The sequence below is a fragment of the Triturus cristatus genome, chromosome 5_1 (assembly GCF_964204655.1).
Source record: "Triturus cristatus chromosome 5_1, aTriCri1.1, whole genome shotgun sequence".
Taxonomy (NCBI): Eukaryota; Metazoa; Chordata; class Amphibia; order Caudata; family Salamandridae; genus Triturus; species Triturus cristatus.
In genome coordinates this window covers 673,419,390-673,433,085 of record NC_140587.1, presented here as the reverse complement: position 1 = coordinate 673,433,085, position 13,696 = coordinate 673,419,390, and positions in this window count along the sequence as shown.

The following is a 13,696-nucleotide window of genomic DNA, read 5'->3' as shown; positions in this document are numbered from 1 at the left end:
TTCTACACGAGGATTGCTCTCGAGAAAATGAAGGATGCAAACACCACCATCAAGTATATCAGCTAACATTTCAGGGTGGAAATGGGGAGAAGGCACATCTGCTTAACCACGCTCACGAATTCTACACGAGGATTGCGCTCGAGAAAATGAAGGATGCAAACACCACCATCAAGGATGCAGCGTTCATTTCACGGTGGAAATGGGGAGAAGGCACATCTGCTTAACCACGCTCACGAATTCTATACGAGGATTGCGCTCGAGAAAATGAAGGATGCAAACACCACCATCAAGTATATCAGCTAACATTTCAGGGTGGAAATGGGGAGAAGGGACATCTGCTTAACCACGCTCACGAATTCTACATGAGGATTGCGCTCGAGAAAATGAAGGATGCAAACACCACCATCAAGTATATCAGCTAACATTTCAGGGTGGAAATGGGGAGAAGGGACATCTGCTTAACCACGTTCACGAATTCTACACGAGGATCGGGCTCGAAAAAATAAAGGATGCAAACACCACCATCAAGTATATCAGCTAACATTTCAGGGTGGAAATGGGGAGAAGGGACATCTGCTTAACCACGCTCACGAATTCTACACGAGGATTGCGCTCGAGAAAATGAAGGATGCAAACACCACCATCAAGTATATCAGCTAACATTTCAGGGTGGAAATGGGTAGATGGCACATCTGCTACGCCACCTCCACGCTCCCAAATGTTTTGTGCTGATGAATGCGTTACTAAATTTGAGCTTCAACTCGGGCCCCTGCTTAGTGCTTTATTTAATTTCCGTTCCCTCACGGATCGCGGAAATTGCGACATTTTCACGTTCTGCGCGGAACGCGAAAATGTCGAATTGTCGCAATTTCCGCGAGCGGAACGTAAATTGTTGCCCACCCCTACACACCACACACCATGGCAACACATAAAATGCCCAAATTCACAGAGTGAGTTGAAGGTTATGGTAGATTAGATAGTCAGAGTGGAACCACAATTGTTTGGTAGCCTGGTCCAACAGACACCATTAGCCACAAGAGCACAAATGTGGGCAAGGATAGCCGAGAAGGTAAATGCAGTAGGGACCACCCCGTGATTCATAAAGGAAATCATGAAGCGGTGGCATGACTTGAAGAGGGTTGTCAAAGAGAGAAGGAGCAAGAACCGTGAGCTGACTCAGAGGACTGGCGGTGGCCCTCCCATTCCACCAAAACCATTCACTCCATGGGAGGAGAAGGTGCTTGCCATACTGCATCCAGAGAGTCTCACAGGAGTACCCGGGGAAGTGGAGGCTGGTAAGTACAAACAAATGACTACCACCACACTGCCATGTACTGTGAGGGATAAAAAAGTAGATTTCCCGTATATAAGGAGTATCGGACATATATTATGTTAGCATGATGCATCTATACGTATACTCCCTGTTTGATATATGTGCTTTTGCTTGGAGGAAATTTGTTTATTTCCTCCCTGTATATCTATTGCTAAAAGAGTAGTCCAAGAACCATACAGACGCCATCTTCTGAACATATGCTCGAGCACGGGCCGTGATCACGTGCTGATCACGTGCAGTTGTCAGGCCCCAGTTCATCTGAGTTACTGGTAGCAGCTGAAGGTAGGCTGTTTTACTCGACTGTTCTAAGACTCATGGTCACATCTGGCTTTGGGGGCGATAAGCGCATTCCTGGAGGCGCCGTGTCTACACTCCCAAATGCAAAAACAACAATTGATGGACAGAATGCAGAACAATGCCATATATTCACCCTAGAACAGAGATCTGGGCCTAAATCCATCGTTTTTTTGCTCACCATGCCATTCCAGTTTGAACCCAGCCATATGCAAATTAGTCTTGATCCTGTGCCTCATGGGAACAGTCCAGCCCGAACTGCCAAGCCAGGTCCTCCCTGGACTGGCAACAAACATCCTAGGACCGGTTTCGGGGTTTCACCCCTCTTCAGCCAGGATAGCTTGATTCCAGTGGCATGGAGAGCAAGGGACCCACGTCTGGGCATACCCTTCCCACTCGGGGTGACAAATGCAAAAACAACAATTGATGGACAGAATGCACATCAATGTCATACATTCACCCCAGTACAGAGATCTGGGCCTAAATCCATCATTTTTTCTCTCACCATGCCGTTCCAGTTTGAACCCAGCCATATGCAAATCAGTCTTGAACCTGTGCCTCATGGGAACAGTCCAGCCCGAACTGCCAAGCCTGGTCCTCCCTGGACTGGAAACAAGCATCCTAGGACCGGTTTCGGGGTTTCACCCCTCTTCAGCCAGGATAGCTTGATTCCAGTGAAACCCAGATCTGTTGACTGGCTGTGATTGTTTGATTGGTTCTGATGCTCCGTCCATCACCACCCCCTTTTGTACGGCTTTGTTCGCCATAAGTTGGCAGGGTATGCTCAGAGGTGAGTCCCTTGCTCACTTTGCCACTGGATTCAAGCAAGCCTGGCTGAAGACGGCTGAAATGCCAGAAACCGGTCCTAGGAAACTTGTTTCCGGTCCAGGGAAGGCATGGCTTGGCAGTTCGGGCTGGATTGTTTCCATGAGGAAACAATCCTGGTAGGTATAGTCCTATAGTATAATTTTATGGTACATCAGTTGGCGACTCCACCGGGACTGCGTGACTGGGTCGTCCTCCCCGTAAACGGGTGGTAAGGACAAGGTGTAATTCTGGTCGAGCGGGTGGACGGAAAAAGGATCCTTTGAAACTTAGCCATCTTTGGTATGAACTTACTCCGCTCTCATGATCAGAGTATCCCCTGCTGCTAGTGACCCTTCACCGGAGTCCAACGGGCGTACCCTGGAGCTGACTGTGTTGGACTTCAGGAGTTGGCAGTGGAGAACACGCAATTGTACCTGTGTGCACCAGGTGAGTGGAATTGTTTTGATGTTCTTGGCATGCACTGTTGAGCAGTGCTTTTGAAGCAGGTAACTGTGTAAGTATTTGATGGTCAGTTTATCACGGAGAATCTTGGGGGTCTGACGGGGCAGCATTGTGGTGGCTACACATACAGATTCTCCACGGACCTTTTGTGAATAATAGAGACGCCAATCGGACGCCTGGTGTGGCACGTGTGGTGCGCGCCCGGCCGGACTGCTCTCGGAAAAGCCTGTGGCTGTACCTGGGTAGCCTTGGGAACATATCTGAAGCAGTGCTAATGAAGCGGGCTTAGTCAGAATAGTCCCAAGAGTGAACCGGGAAGGCTGCAGGATGGTCTGTATGTCGGTCTGTGTTTATACCTGTCTGACGGTCTCTTGGTAGTCTTTGGACTGCTTGATTTTGGTATCTGTCGGTCTTGGAATCTGAATTTGATTGATTCTCCACGAACAAGAGTCGACGGGCTCTGTTTTTTGTTTGAAAAAACGTCATTTTGAATATCTTTGTATGTATATGTATATTATTGTCTTGTGTATGTTTGAATGAGCATGAGGTTGTATGTTGTGCGCATGTTTGAACATGGCCATGTTTGGAAGTTTATTTTTATGATCGGATGAGGAACGCGTGACGACAATAACCATGCCGTGTTTTAGCAAATTGAGTTGTTTTGGATGTTGTTGCCGCCCCAATGATACACGTTTGGCTGAAAGTTAACCTGCCCCGCCTGAGGGCATCCCAAGTTATGATATGTATGTAAAGCATGGTATTACACCTCTCTAGTTTAATACACTATGGCATAAATATACTAAAGATAATGTGAAATTACAATGGCCCTTAACCGGGTCTTTTGATGAAAAAAAGATTAATTTTCTGCAGGATCGATTATTTTCTAAATTGGTCGACAGTCAATATTTGACTCCCTAAACCTGTGGCAGAAGGAAGCAAAGCATAGACGTATGCGGAAGGAGAAAGTATGTAGGATGAAAGGAAATCAGACTATTACGCAGAAAGCTATAGCTTATGATAAAGCACAAACTGAACAAGGGATTGATTGTGCAGACAGACAATTTGGAATGCAAGTGGATACGACCTATGTGGCTAGGACTGAAGCGGAAGATGAGATAGAGGATTTATTGGATACTCATCCACCTCCACCTTATGCTCCGCAGCGTATATATCCTGTTGTTCCCCCGACTCTAGGACAGGTCCCTTCAGCTTCCGCCCCTGTTGATTCCTCTTCCCTTGCCTCTCCGGGAACGTCCTCTGTTTTGTTTCCCTCAGTGTCTGAGACGGCTACTTTATTGCCTGTTACACTGCCGTCTTCCGTTACATCTGCAGCTGTTTTGTCTCCCCCCACCCCTGTGTAGGCCTCCCTTTCTGCAAGCACGGCCCCATCTCCAGCTGTTTCGACTCCATTTCGTGCTCCGGGGAATCTTGACGCACGGAAGTTGTTTACACGTTCGGCTGTAGGACCGACGGAGAAACAGATGATTGAGAATCAGTCATCCCAGTGGATGCGACAGCCTATTTACACTATAGTTGACATATGGAACACACTTCGAGACTATGAGCCTGTTATGCAGCAACATGCCTTGAAACACATGGCTGCACGTATTATTACTCTCTGGGAACAGTGTTTTCCAGGAGGGTTGGCCCCCCAAGTGATGTATGACATCCGGGACAGGGCTCATAAGTCTGAACTCAGCCCAGATGAAGTGTATAGAAATGTGGAGGTTTTATTAAATTATCGCGAATGGATGCATCAAAAGTGTCCCTCGTGGGACTCTCAGCATCCTATGCGAGAAGTTCACCCTATCTTTCATCCTGAAATACCGGAACTAAAGGATGACCAAGGCTTGGTGACTAGATCTCATGTAGAGGCCCGAGTGCAGGAGCAATGGGTTTACACCCCCTGGAAGAGGAGTGAAGTCCTCTCGCTAAAATCGCAATTACCCGACCCCCGTAAGAATCCCACGGCTTATTATAAAGAACTCACAGAAGCGGCCTCTTTGGCCGTCATGACCTTAGCTGACATAGAGCTATTTTTTGCATTGTTAGTTCCCGTTGATGTATGGCGTCAGGTGCATGATCAGGATTCAGGACCATGCTCAAGAATTCGGCGGAACATGGGAGCAGATAAAAGATTGAGACAAGGATCGTAAGCCTGGAGATAAGCCGCAACCTGAATTATTGGCATTACCTGGCCGTATTATCACTTACATGCATTCCTTAATTCCGCCTCGTAAGGTGGATTGGGACAAATTGACCACATGTAAACAGAAGAAAGATGAAAGTGTTTCAGATTTTTTCACTAGATTTGAGCGTGTATTTATTGATTTTAGTGGACAGGATTTATCGTTGGAAGGCGGTATACGATTATTTGTTAATCGTTTTGTGACCAATTTGTTACCAGAAGTCTCTGCAAGGTTACAAGCCGCTGAAAGTACCTGGACCACTTCCACGCCCTCGGTAATATTGAGCATGGTCCAATATTACGAACATAGAGAAAATGAGAGTAAGGATAAGACGGAAAAGAAAGCGAAGGATCTTAAAACACGGGTGTTGTTGCAACAAGTTTCTCAAGGACAAGGCAGAGAGAGAGGTGGTAGAGGGTTCGTCCCGAGGGGGGCGGGAACTGGAAGAGGCAGAGGGCCGGCTGTCATTTTGGGAATAAACCAGTGGGCTTATTGTAAGGAGGAAGGGCATTGGCGATTTCAGTGTACGTTGTAGCTGGCCAAGAACGGGGCTATGAGAAGTAGAGGAAGAGGTTGAGGAAGCGTGGATCGCAGTGATATGCGACGAGAAGAGGTGACGCAAGTTGGACAAGAAAAGAATTATTTTGATAATCCAAGAGGTAGGCAGTATTATAATGTGGAGTGTGAAATGGACGTGACCAAAGGGTATGCTTATACATAGGATAGCCATGGACAGAGTGAGGGACAGGTGTCAGTACCCGTTGATCAGCAAGGACCTTATGTAGAGGCGCGTTTGATGGGGACGTCTGAAAAGTTTTTAGTTGATACGGGTGCAATGAATAGTTCTATTTCTCGTTCCCTGGTCCCATGGGGCTGCTCTGTCCGGGCACAATAATATTTCGGTAGGATTCTCGGGAATTCCGGTGGTGAGCCCTATCTCCAAACCTAGTCCTTTTACAATTAGTCCTGTTACAATAGACTCCCCGTTTCTTTTGACTTCCCATTGTGGCGAAAATTTGTTGGGCTTGGATTTATTAAAGAAATGACATGCTAAGATTCATTGTTCACCTGATGGTGTTTATTTGACTATTAATTCCCTTGAGAAGCATACTTTGCAGTGTTTTACTAAAAATGAACCCCTTCCTCCTGAGTTTGCTGATATCCCAGCAACATTGTGGGCCACTGGTGACACAGATGTAGGAGTATTAAAAATTCCGCCCGTTTCTATTACTTTGAAGCAAAATGCTCGGCTTCCCGTATACCTCAGTACAAAATATCTCCGGCAGGCGAGAAGGCTTTGCTCTCCATCATGCAAGATTTGGTAAAAAGGGGTGTGGTAGAAGAGACAGCTGCTAATGTGTGTAAAAGCCCCATTTTGCCTATCTTAAAGAGAACCCCTGTTGGAAGCGATCTTGACTATGTTGATACCTATCGTTTTGTGATTGATTTGCATGAAATTAATAAAATAGTGGTACCCCAATACCCTGTGGTTTCAGACATCACTACTATTCTCACTATGATTCCTCCTACTGCTAAATATTTCTCTGTGATTGATTTAAAGAATGCTTTCTTTAGCATTCCGATTCATCCTGATAGCCGTCATATTTTCGGCTTCTCATTTTCTGGTCGTAGCTTCCGGTTCTGCCGCGCTCCCCAGGGGTACACAGAGAGTCCTAGTATTTATAGTCAAGCTTTGAAAACATTGTTGGATGATTTGGTCTTGCCCCCTGGTAATGTGCTTTTGCAATATGTGGATGATTTGTTAGTGGTTTCTGATACCGAGGAAGGTTGTAAGAAGGTCACCGTACCATTATTGTCTCATTTTGCTGCTAACGGCAATAAAGTCTCCCTTACTAAATTTCAATATTGTCGACAGGAGGTGACCTATCTCGGTCATCTACTGTCTAAGGAGGGGAGGAGACTAACCCCTGAGCGTGTGACTACCATTTTTAATATGTCTGTACCGCATACTCAGCGTGATGCTCGTGCATTTCTTGGCAAAACTTTTTACTGTCGCCAATGGATAACTAATTTTTCCCTTCTTACTAAACCTCTTCTGTATCTAACCACTAAAGATGTGCATGAACCTTTACCCTGGACTGATGCTTGTCAAGATGCTTTTGACTCTTTGAAATCTGCACCTTGTTCTGCACCTGTTCTTGGTACTCCTGACTACCGAAAACCTTTTGTGCTTTACGTACACGAGGTGGACAGTTGCTCGCTTTCTGTGTTAATGCAAGGATTTGGTGGTAAGCAGAGACCTTGTGCCTATTTCTCGGCGGTGTTGGATAACGTCACCAGAGCACTTCCTAGCTGTTTAAGAGCTACTGCTGCGGTTGCGGTGGCTATTCGACAGTCAGAATGGCTCGTTCTGAACACTGACCTCACAGTGATGGTACCGCACGCTGTGGATACATTATTGAACAAAACAAAGACCAGGCACCTTACGAGTGCGCGTCTTACTGGATACAAATTGACTTTGTTTGCTCCACACATTATGATTAAACGATGAGCCACTCTGAACCCTGATACGTTACTACCCCTCCCTTCGAAAGAAAAGAACAATGATGTTCACAATTGTATATTTCGGACTGAGGAAGAAACGAAGGGACAGGTAGACCTGACTGACACTCCTCTATCTGACCCTCAAGGGGAGTTGTATGTCAATGGCTCTTGTTTCAAGTTACCAGATGGCACGACAACTGCTGTATATGCGATAACTACTCTTCATACTATAGTTGAGGCTTCTCGAGAACCCTATCAGTCAGCACAGGCGGCTGCATTAGTGGCATTGTTTCAGGCCTGTGAGTTAAGTGAAAGACTGAGAGTAAATATTTACACCGACAGCCAGTACGCCTTTGGCGTGGCTCATAATTTTGGCTCACTGTGGGCAGACAGAGGTTTTCTTTCTTCTCATGGTCAGCGAATACAGCATGGCCCCTTGATTTTGCGATTACTGACAGCATTGACGTTACCAAAAATAGTGTCTGTAGTCAAATGTAGTGCACATAAGGCAGTGGTTGATGCAGTGGGGGAGGGTAATGCCTTTGCCGATCAAGTAGCTAAGGAAACTGCGAAATCCAAATTGACCTCAATGTTTGTGACCAGCTCTGCTAGGTAGGTGGCTGAAAGAGAGATATTTGATAATACCATGGAGAGTGTCCGAGAAATACAGAAAGAAGCTACCCCTATTGAATTGGCTCACTGGAAAGAGCGAATTGGGAGATTAGATGCAGATGGTTGTTGGATTGATCTGACAGAAAAGCAGCGGTGGCTATTGCCTAATGCATTAGTGAATGCGGTGGTGACAATGGCACATGGTTCAGCTCATATTGGGGTAAAAGGTATTTGTGCATTATTAGATCCGGTATGGTACAATCCCAATATTTCTAGGACCGCTGCTCATTTGGTACAATATTGCATGGTTTGCTTACGCCATAATCCAGGGGGCAGGGAGCCTGATTTGAGTGGAAATTTTGCACCCCCATCTTTGCCTTTTGAGGTGCTTCAAATGGATTATATCCAGTTGGAGCGCGTTAACAATTTGAAGTATGTCCTGGTCGTGGTATGCGCTTTCAGTAAGTGGGTGGAAGCCTACCCGACAAAAGAAAATACTGCTTTGGTAATGGCAAAAGCGTTGGTAAAGGAATATTTCCCTCGCTACGAATTGCCTCACGTGATCTGGAGTGATAACGGAAGACATTTTAATGTATAACTCATCACACATATATGTAATGGACTACAGATTAAACAGAAATTCCATGCGGCTCGACACCCCCAGTCCGCTGGGTTGGTCGAGAAGTATAATGGGATATTAAAGCTCAAATTGGCTAAAATTCAAGAAAGTACTGGATTGAGGTGGCCAGATGCTCTGCCGTTGGCATTAATGTCAATACGAGATACCCCACATTCTCGTTCTGGTTTGTCTCCATATGAGGTCATTTGTGGGCGCTCTGCTAATGTTTGGGGCATCCCGAGACCCAGAACCTTTCGTGATATAGAGTATCCTATGCTGACAGACTATTTGTATGCTTTGACTAAAGATCTTCGTTCCAATCATCAACAGGTCTCAGCAGTTTTACAGCCCCTGCCGGAGGGTCTTGAACATCGCTTGGAACCAGGACAGTGGGTTCTGGTCTGTAACTATCAGTGAAAATCCAGCTTGAATCCTCGTTGGTCTGAACCGTTTCAAGTCTTGTTGGCCACGCGGACGGCGGTAAAAGTGAATGGCAAGCGACACTGGATTCATGTGTCACATCTGAAAAAACTAAGCCTCCTGCTTCCATATGATCAGCAAATCCAGGACGGGGTTCTGACTCAGGAAAGTGAGCGAGTTCCTCGATTCATCCCTTTTTCTGACACCCAGGTAATTGGAGAAGGGCAAGGAGAAGGTGCACCGGGCTCGGAAGGAGCTCTGTCATCAGCACAATTGATCGCCCCAGATTCTGTTATTCCTACAGCTAACCCAGAGGCTCGCAGTGCCTCTGTTTCACTGGATTTGTCATCTGTTTTGTTCTCTGATCAAGAAGTGCCTGGCCATACTCGGTACAACCTGCGGCCCAGAAAACAACACGTTACACCAGGTGAACATGGTAGGAGATAGGGAGAGACTCGAGTGATAGGGTACAGACCTGTGCTATGAATGTCTGTTAGATACGCTTCTGGTGTACTTTGCGAGACACTGGACTGAACACGCTGAGAGCCTTGAATATTTGTTTGCTCTGTTCAGAAAGAAAGTCTGAATTTCATGTCCAAAGGGGCCCAGGTTGTGTTTTCTTCAAGGGTTGTGTGAGAACATAACTCCAACGCGAGAAGTTTTGTTTTGGTATTATCTGTGATGAACGATAGGAGCCTGCCTGTGAGGCTCTAAACGGACACAGGAAAGAAGCACCCTCTGGCAGGTTGGACTGCATTGCCCTAGTTTATTGTTGGACTTTTAGTTAGCATGTATCCCTTTGCTCGTTTTGTTCCTGAAGAGGAAGGTCCTTTTGTACCACGCTATTTTCCTACATATATGCCTGTTTTTTCTAGTTGGACCAATCGTATTAAAATTGCATTTATAGCTACTATAGCAATATTGCTAATTATATTATTGGGAGTATTCATATATTTAGAATTTTGCCACCCTATGCATACTGTTTTAGGAACAACTACCCCACCTCCGGAACATGTGTTTCATACTTTAGCCCCTCATAAGGAAAGGCATTGTCAGACCTATGTGAAAAACGCATTCATTGAAATGCTTCATCAAGCACACAGTGCCACCAATACTACAAATTGCTTGGTTTGCGGTCTTTTACCATCTGTTATGCACAAGCACGACTTATTTATATCCCTACCTTGGTCTCATCTGGGAAGTTGCGAGGCTTGGTTCAAATTGCTTTCTATGATGTATATGCATTACACTGTGGACGCTCAAAGGTTTTCAGAGAGGGATTATGAAATGATGTTAGCGTATATTGAGGTTCATCAATGTTTTAACCCTGAAGGGAACAATGGAGAGGGAACTTTAGATCCGAATGCTTGTATGAATATGTATATAACGTATGAAAATACCGCTTGGTTGAAAAATGAAATTTTGGACTTTGTTGAATTCAATTTCACTCAATACTATCGACACTTTCAAGACCGTAATGTTACTGAAGATAGGGCTATTCGAGTACCTGTATTAAACAGTACCTCTACGTTTTGTGTTCAAGGAGTAGGGTACATATCAGTAGGAGAAAGCCGATGTAATTACACTTATCGGTTGCGTGCCTTTAGCAACCCTCCATTGTTAACCCCTCCTAATGTATATTTTGTCTGTGGAGAAAGTGCCTATACTTGGCTTCCGCAAGGTTGGACTGGGCATTGCTACCTGCCCTTCCTGTACCCTCCAGTCTATATTGCCCCTTCTAATTATCACAAGGATTACCAACTAGATAAACATAGTGTGCTTATCAGGAGAAATAAAAGGGAGTTAGATACCACCGATATAGATCAGACCGATACTCCACTGCAGCATTTTACCGACATTATGAAGGGCGTGTTACCCTTTTGGGGGCCTATGGTTACTAGCCGAGAAGTATGACGTTTGTCTAGAGTAGTTGAAGGGGTAATTAACACTACTGCAGGAAAACTGACCAATATAACAGTAGAGCTACAGGCGACCAGACTCGTTTTGCTTCAAAACCATATGGTTTTGGACGTTATCTTGGCAGATCGAGGAGGAGCATGCCGTGTGATCGGCAGCTCTTGCTGTGTTTATATTCCTGACTCCGCCCCCTCCATTCATTTGGCTATACAGAAGCAACACCGTTTAGCTTCCGATATACATGTAGAAACCGGTACGTGGTCTCTCTCTGGTTGGTTCTTTTTTTGATGGTGCTGGCATGTATAGCCGGTATCATATTCACGTGTTGTGTTTGTGTACAATGTGGACCTGCATGTTGCTCTTATTGCGTGACAAAACTCACTTCTTCTGTATCTGGTCCATCCCCAACAAAGCTCAGTTAGTTCAACAGGAGCTCAAAGACTTAATGCAGATTGATGAGGGAATATTTGAAGATTGAACGGTTTTTGATAGCTACATCATGCTAAAAGGGCCGTTCTGAGGGATAAAAAAGTAGATTTCCCGTATATAAGGAATATCGGACCTATATTATGTTAGCATGATGCATCTATACGTATACACCCTGTTTGATATGTATGCTTTTGCTTGGAGGAAATTTGTTTATTTCCTCCCTGTATATCTATTGCTAAAAGAGTAGGCCAAGAACCATACAGACGCCATCTTCTGAACATATGCTCGAGCACGGGCCGTGATCACTTGTTGATCACGTGCAGATGTCAGGCCCCAGTTCATCTGAGTTACTGGTAGCAGCTGAAGGTAGGCTGTTTTACTCGACTGTTCTAAGACTCAAGGTCACATCTGGCTTTGGGGTCGATAAGCGCATTCCTGGAGGCGCCGTGTCTGCACTCCCAGGCACCAAGACGAAAGGGAGTCACCCCTCCTGACCTCCTCAGTAATAGATAGTCAAGCCTTTGTACTGGTCTGATGTGTGCCATATATGGTCCTTCCCTGGAGCTCGAGGGCCAACTGGTATTTTTCCTTTTACAGTGATTGTATGTGTTGAACCGAAAAGTATATAACCTCATGATTGAATACGAGCCAACAGTCTTCTCGGTGCACCTGATGGATGAGGTGCGGAGAGGCTCCTCTATAGAGTATTTTGTTTAATAAATGATTGAACCTTCTTCACTGCCAACTGACTGATTATTTGGTAATGATACTGGGACTATTGGTAGGTATAGTCCTATAGTATAATTTTATGATACATCAACTGTCTTGCACAATTACAAAGCTACACCACTAGGACAAATTCCATTCATCTGCACCACACACTCACAAAAACATGTCTCACAGCTCCAACATTCACTCCCTCCCATGCACCCCAAACGTAGCTAGCAACTTTACCATGGGGGCATGTGTACAGGTAGCCGGCACTACAACTCCCACCAGGCCCCCTTGTTCCACAGCATCAGCAAGATGGAGCCCTCCCCCACCCCACCCAGAAGCACGTGTCAGCCATTACATTACCCAAATCAAAATTACAGGTAGGTAGCCATCTTCACAGTGAGGGTGTTTGTGGGTGGGAGGCCTGTACCACTACTCTCACCATGTCCCCTGTCCCACACCTCAGCAGGATGGAGACCTCCCCCACCCAGAAGCAGTTGGAAGCCATTGCAGTACACCAAATAAACTTACAGGTAGGTAGCCATCTTCACAGTGAGGGTGTTTGGGGTGGAATGGCCTGTACCACTACTTCCAGCATGCCCCCTGTCCCACAGCCTAGCAAGATGGAGACCTCCCCCATCCCACCCAGAAGCATGTGTCAGCCTTTACTTAACCCTCATCAAACTAACAGGTAGGTAGCCATCTTGCCATGGAGGGCTGTTTGGGGTGGGCGGCCTGTACTACTACTCCCACCATGCCCCCTGTCCCACACCTCAGCAAGATGGAGCTCTTCATACCACCCAGATGCATGTGGCATCTAATGGATCACTACAAACAAACTAACAGGTAGGTAGACATATTATTCTGTCTTGTGCCACCACTGAGCAGGATGTAAGCCTCCACCATGCACACACAGATGTGTCACATAACAAAGCCAAATGCAAAAGCATAACAGGCAAGTAGCCAGTACGTGCACCTAGCCATTCATCACAAAAAGAATGGTGCCATATGACCACACCAGCCCTCTCATTGCACAAATATGCACAACAAACTTATTACCACGCACAGTTTGCACACAGCTAAGCAAAGGAAACTGTCACAGTAACCAAAGTGTGACACGCCAATGCCCATGTAGAAGAAAGTCTGTGCACAATCATGCACAGCACTGATTGACATGTGTAGTGCCATGGGGCCAGAGCAACAAGGACCATATGAAAAATAAGAAAGCATGGTTGGTGGTACAAATCCAGATATGCACATGACAAGACACAGGTATGCAGGAGATCACAATGGACAGTCCATTCCCAGATGTGACGTCTGTCAGGTCATACAAATCAACAAAGAGTCCTCACCGAAATCATATGTTGCGCTAGTCCCTAGATGTCAACATGTCCC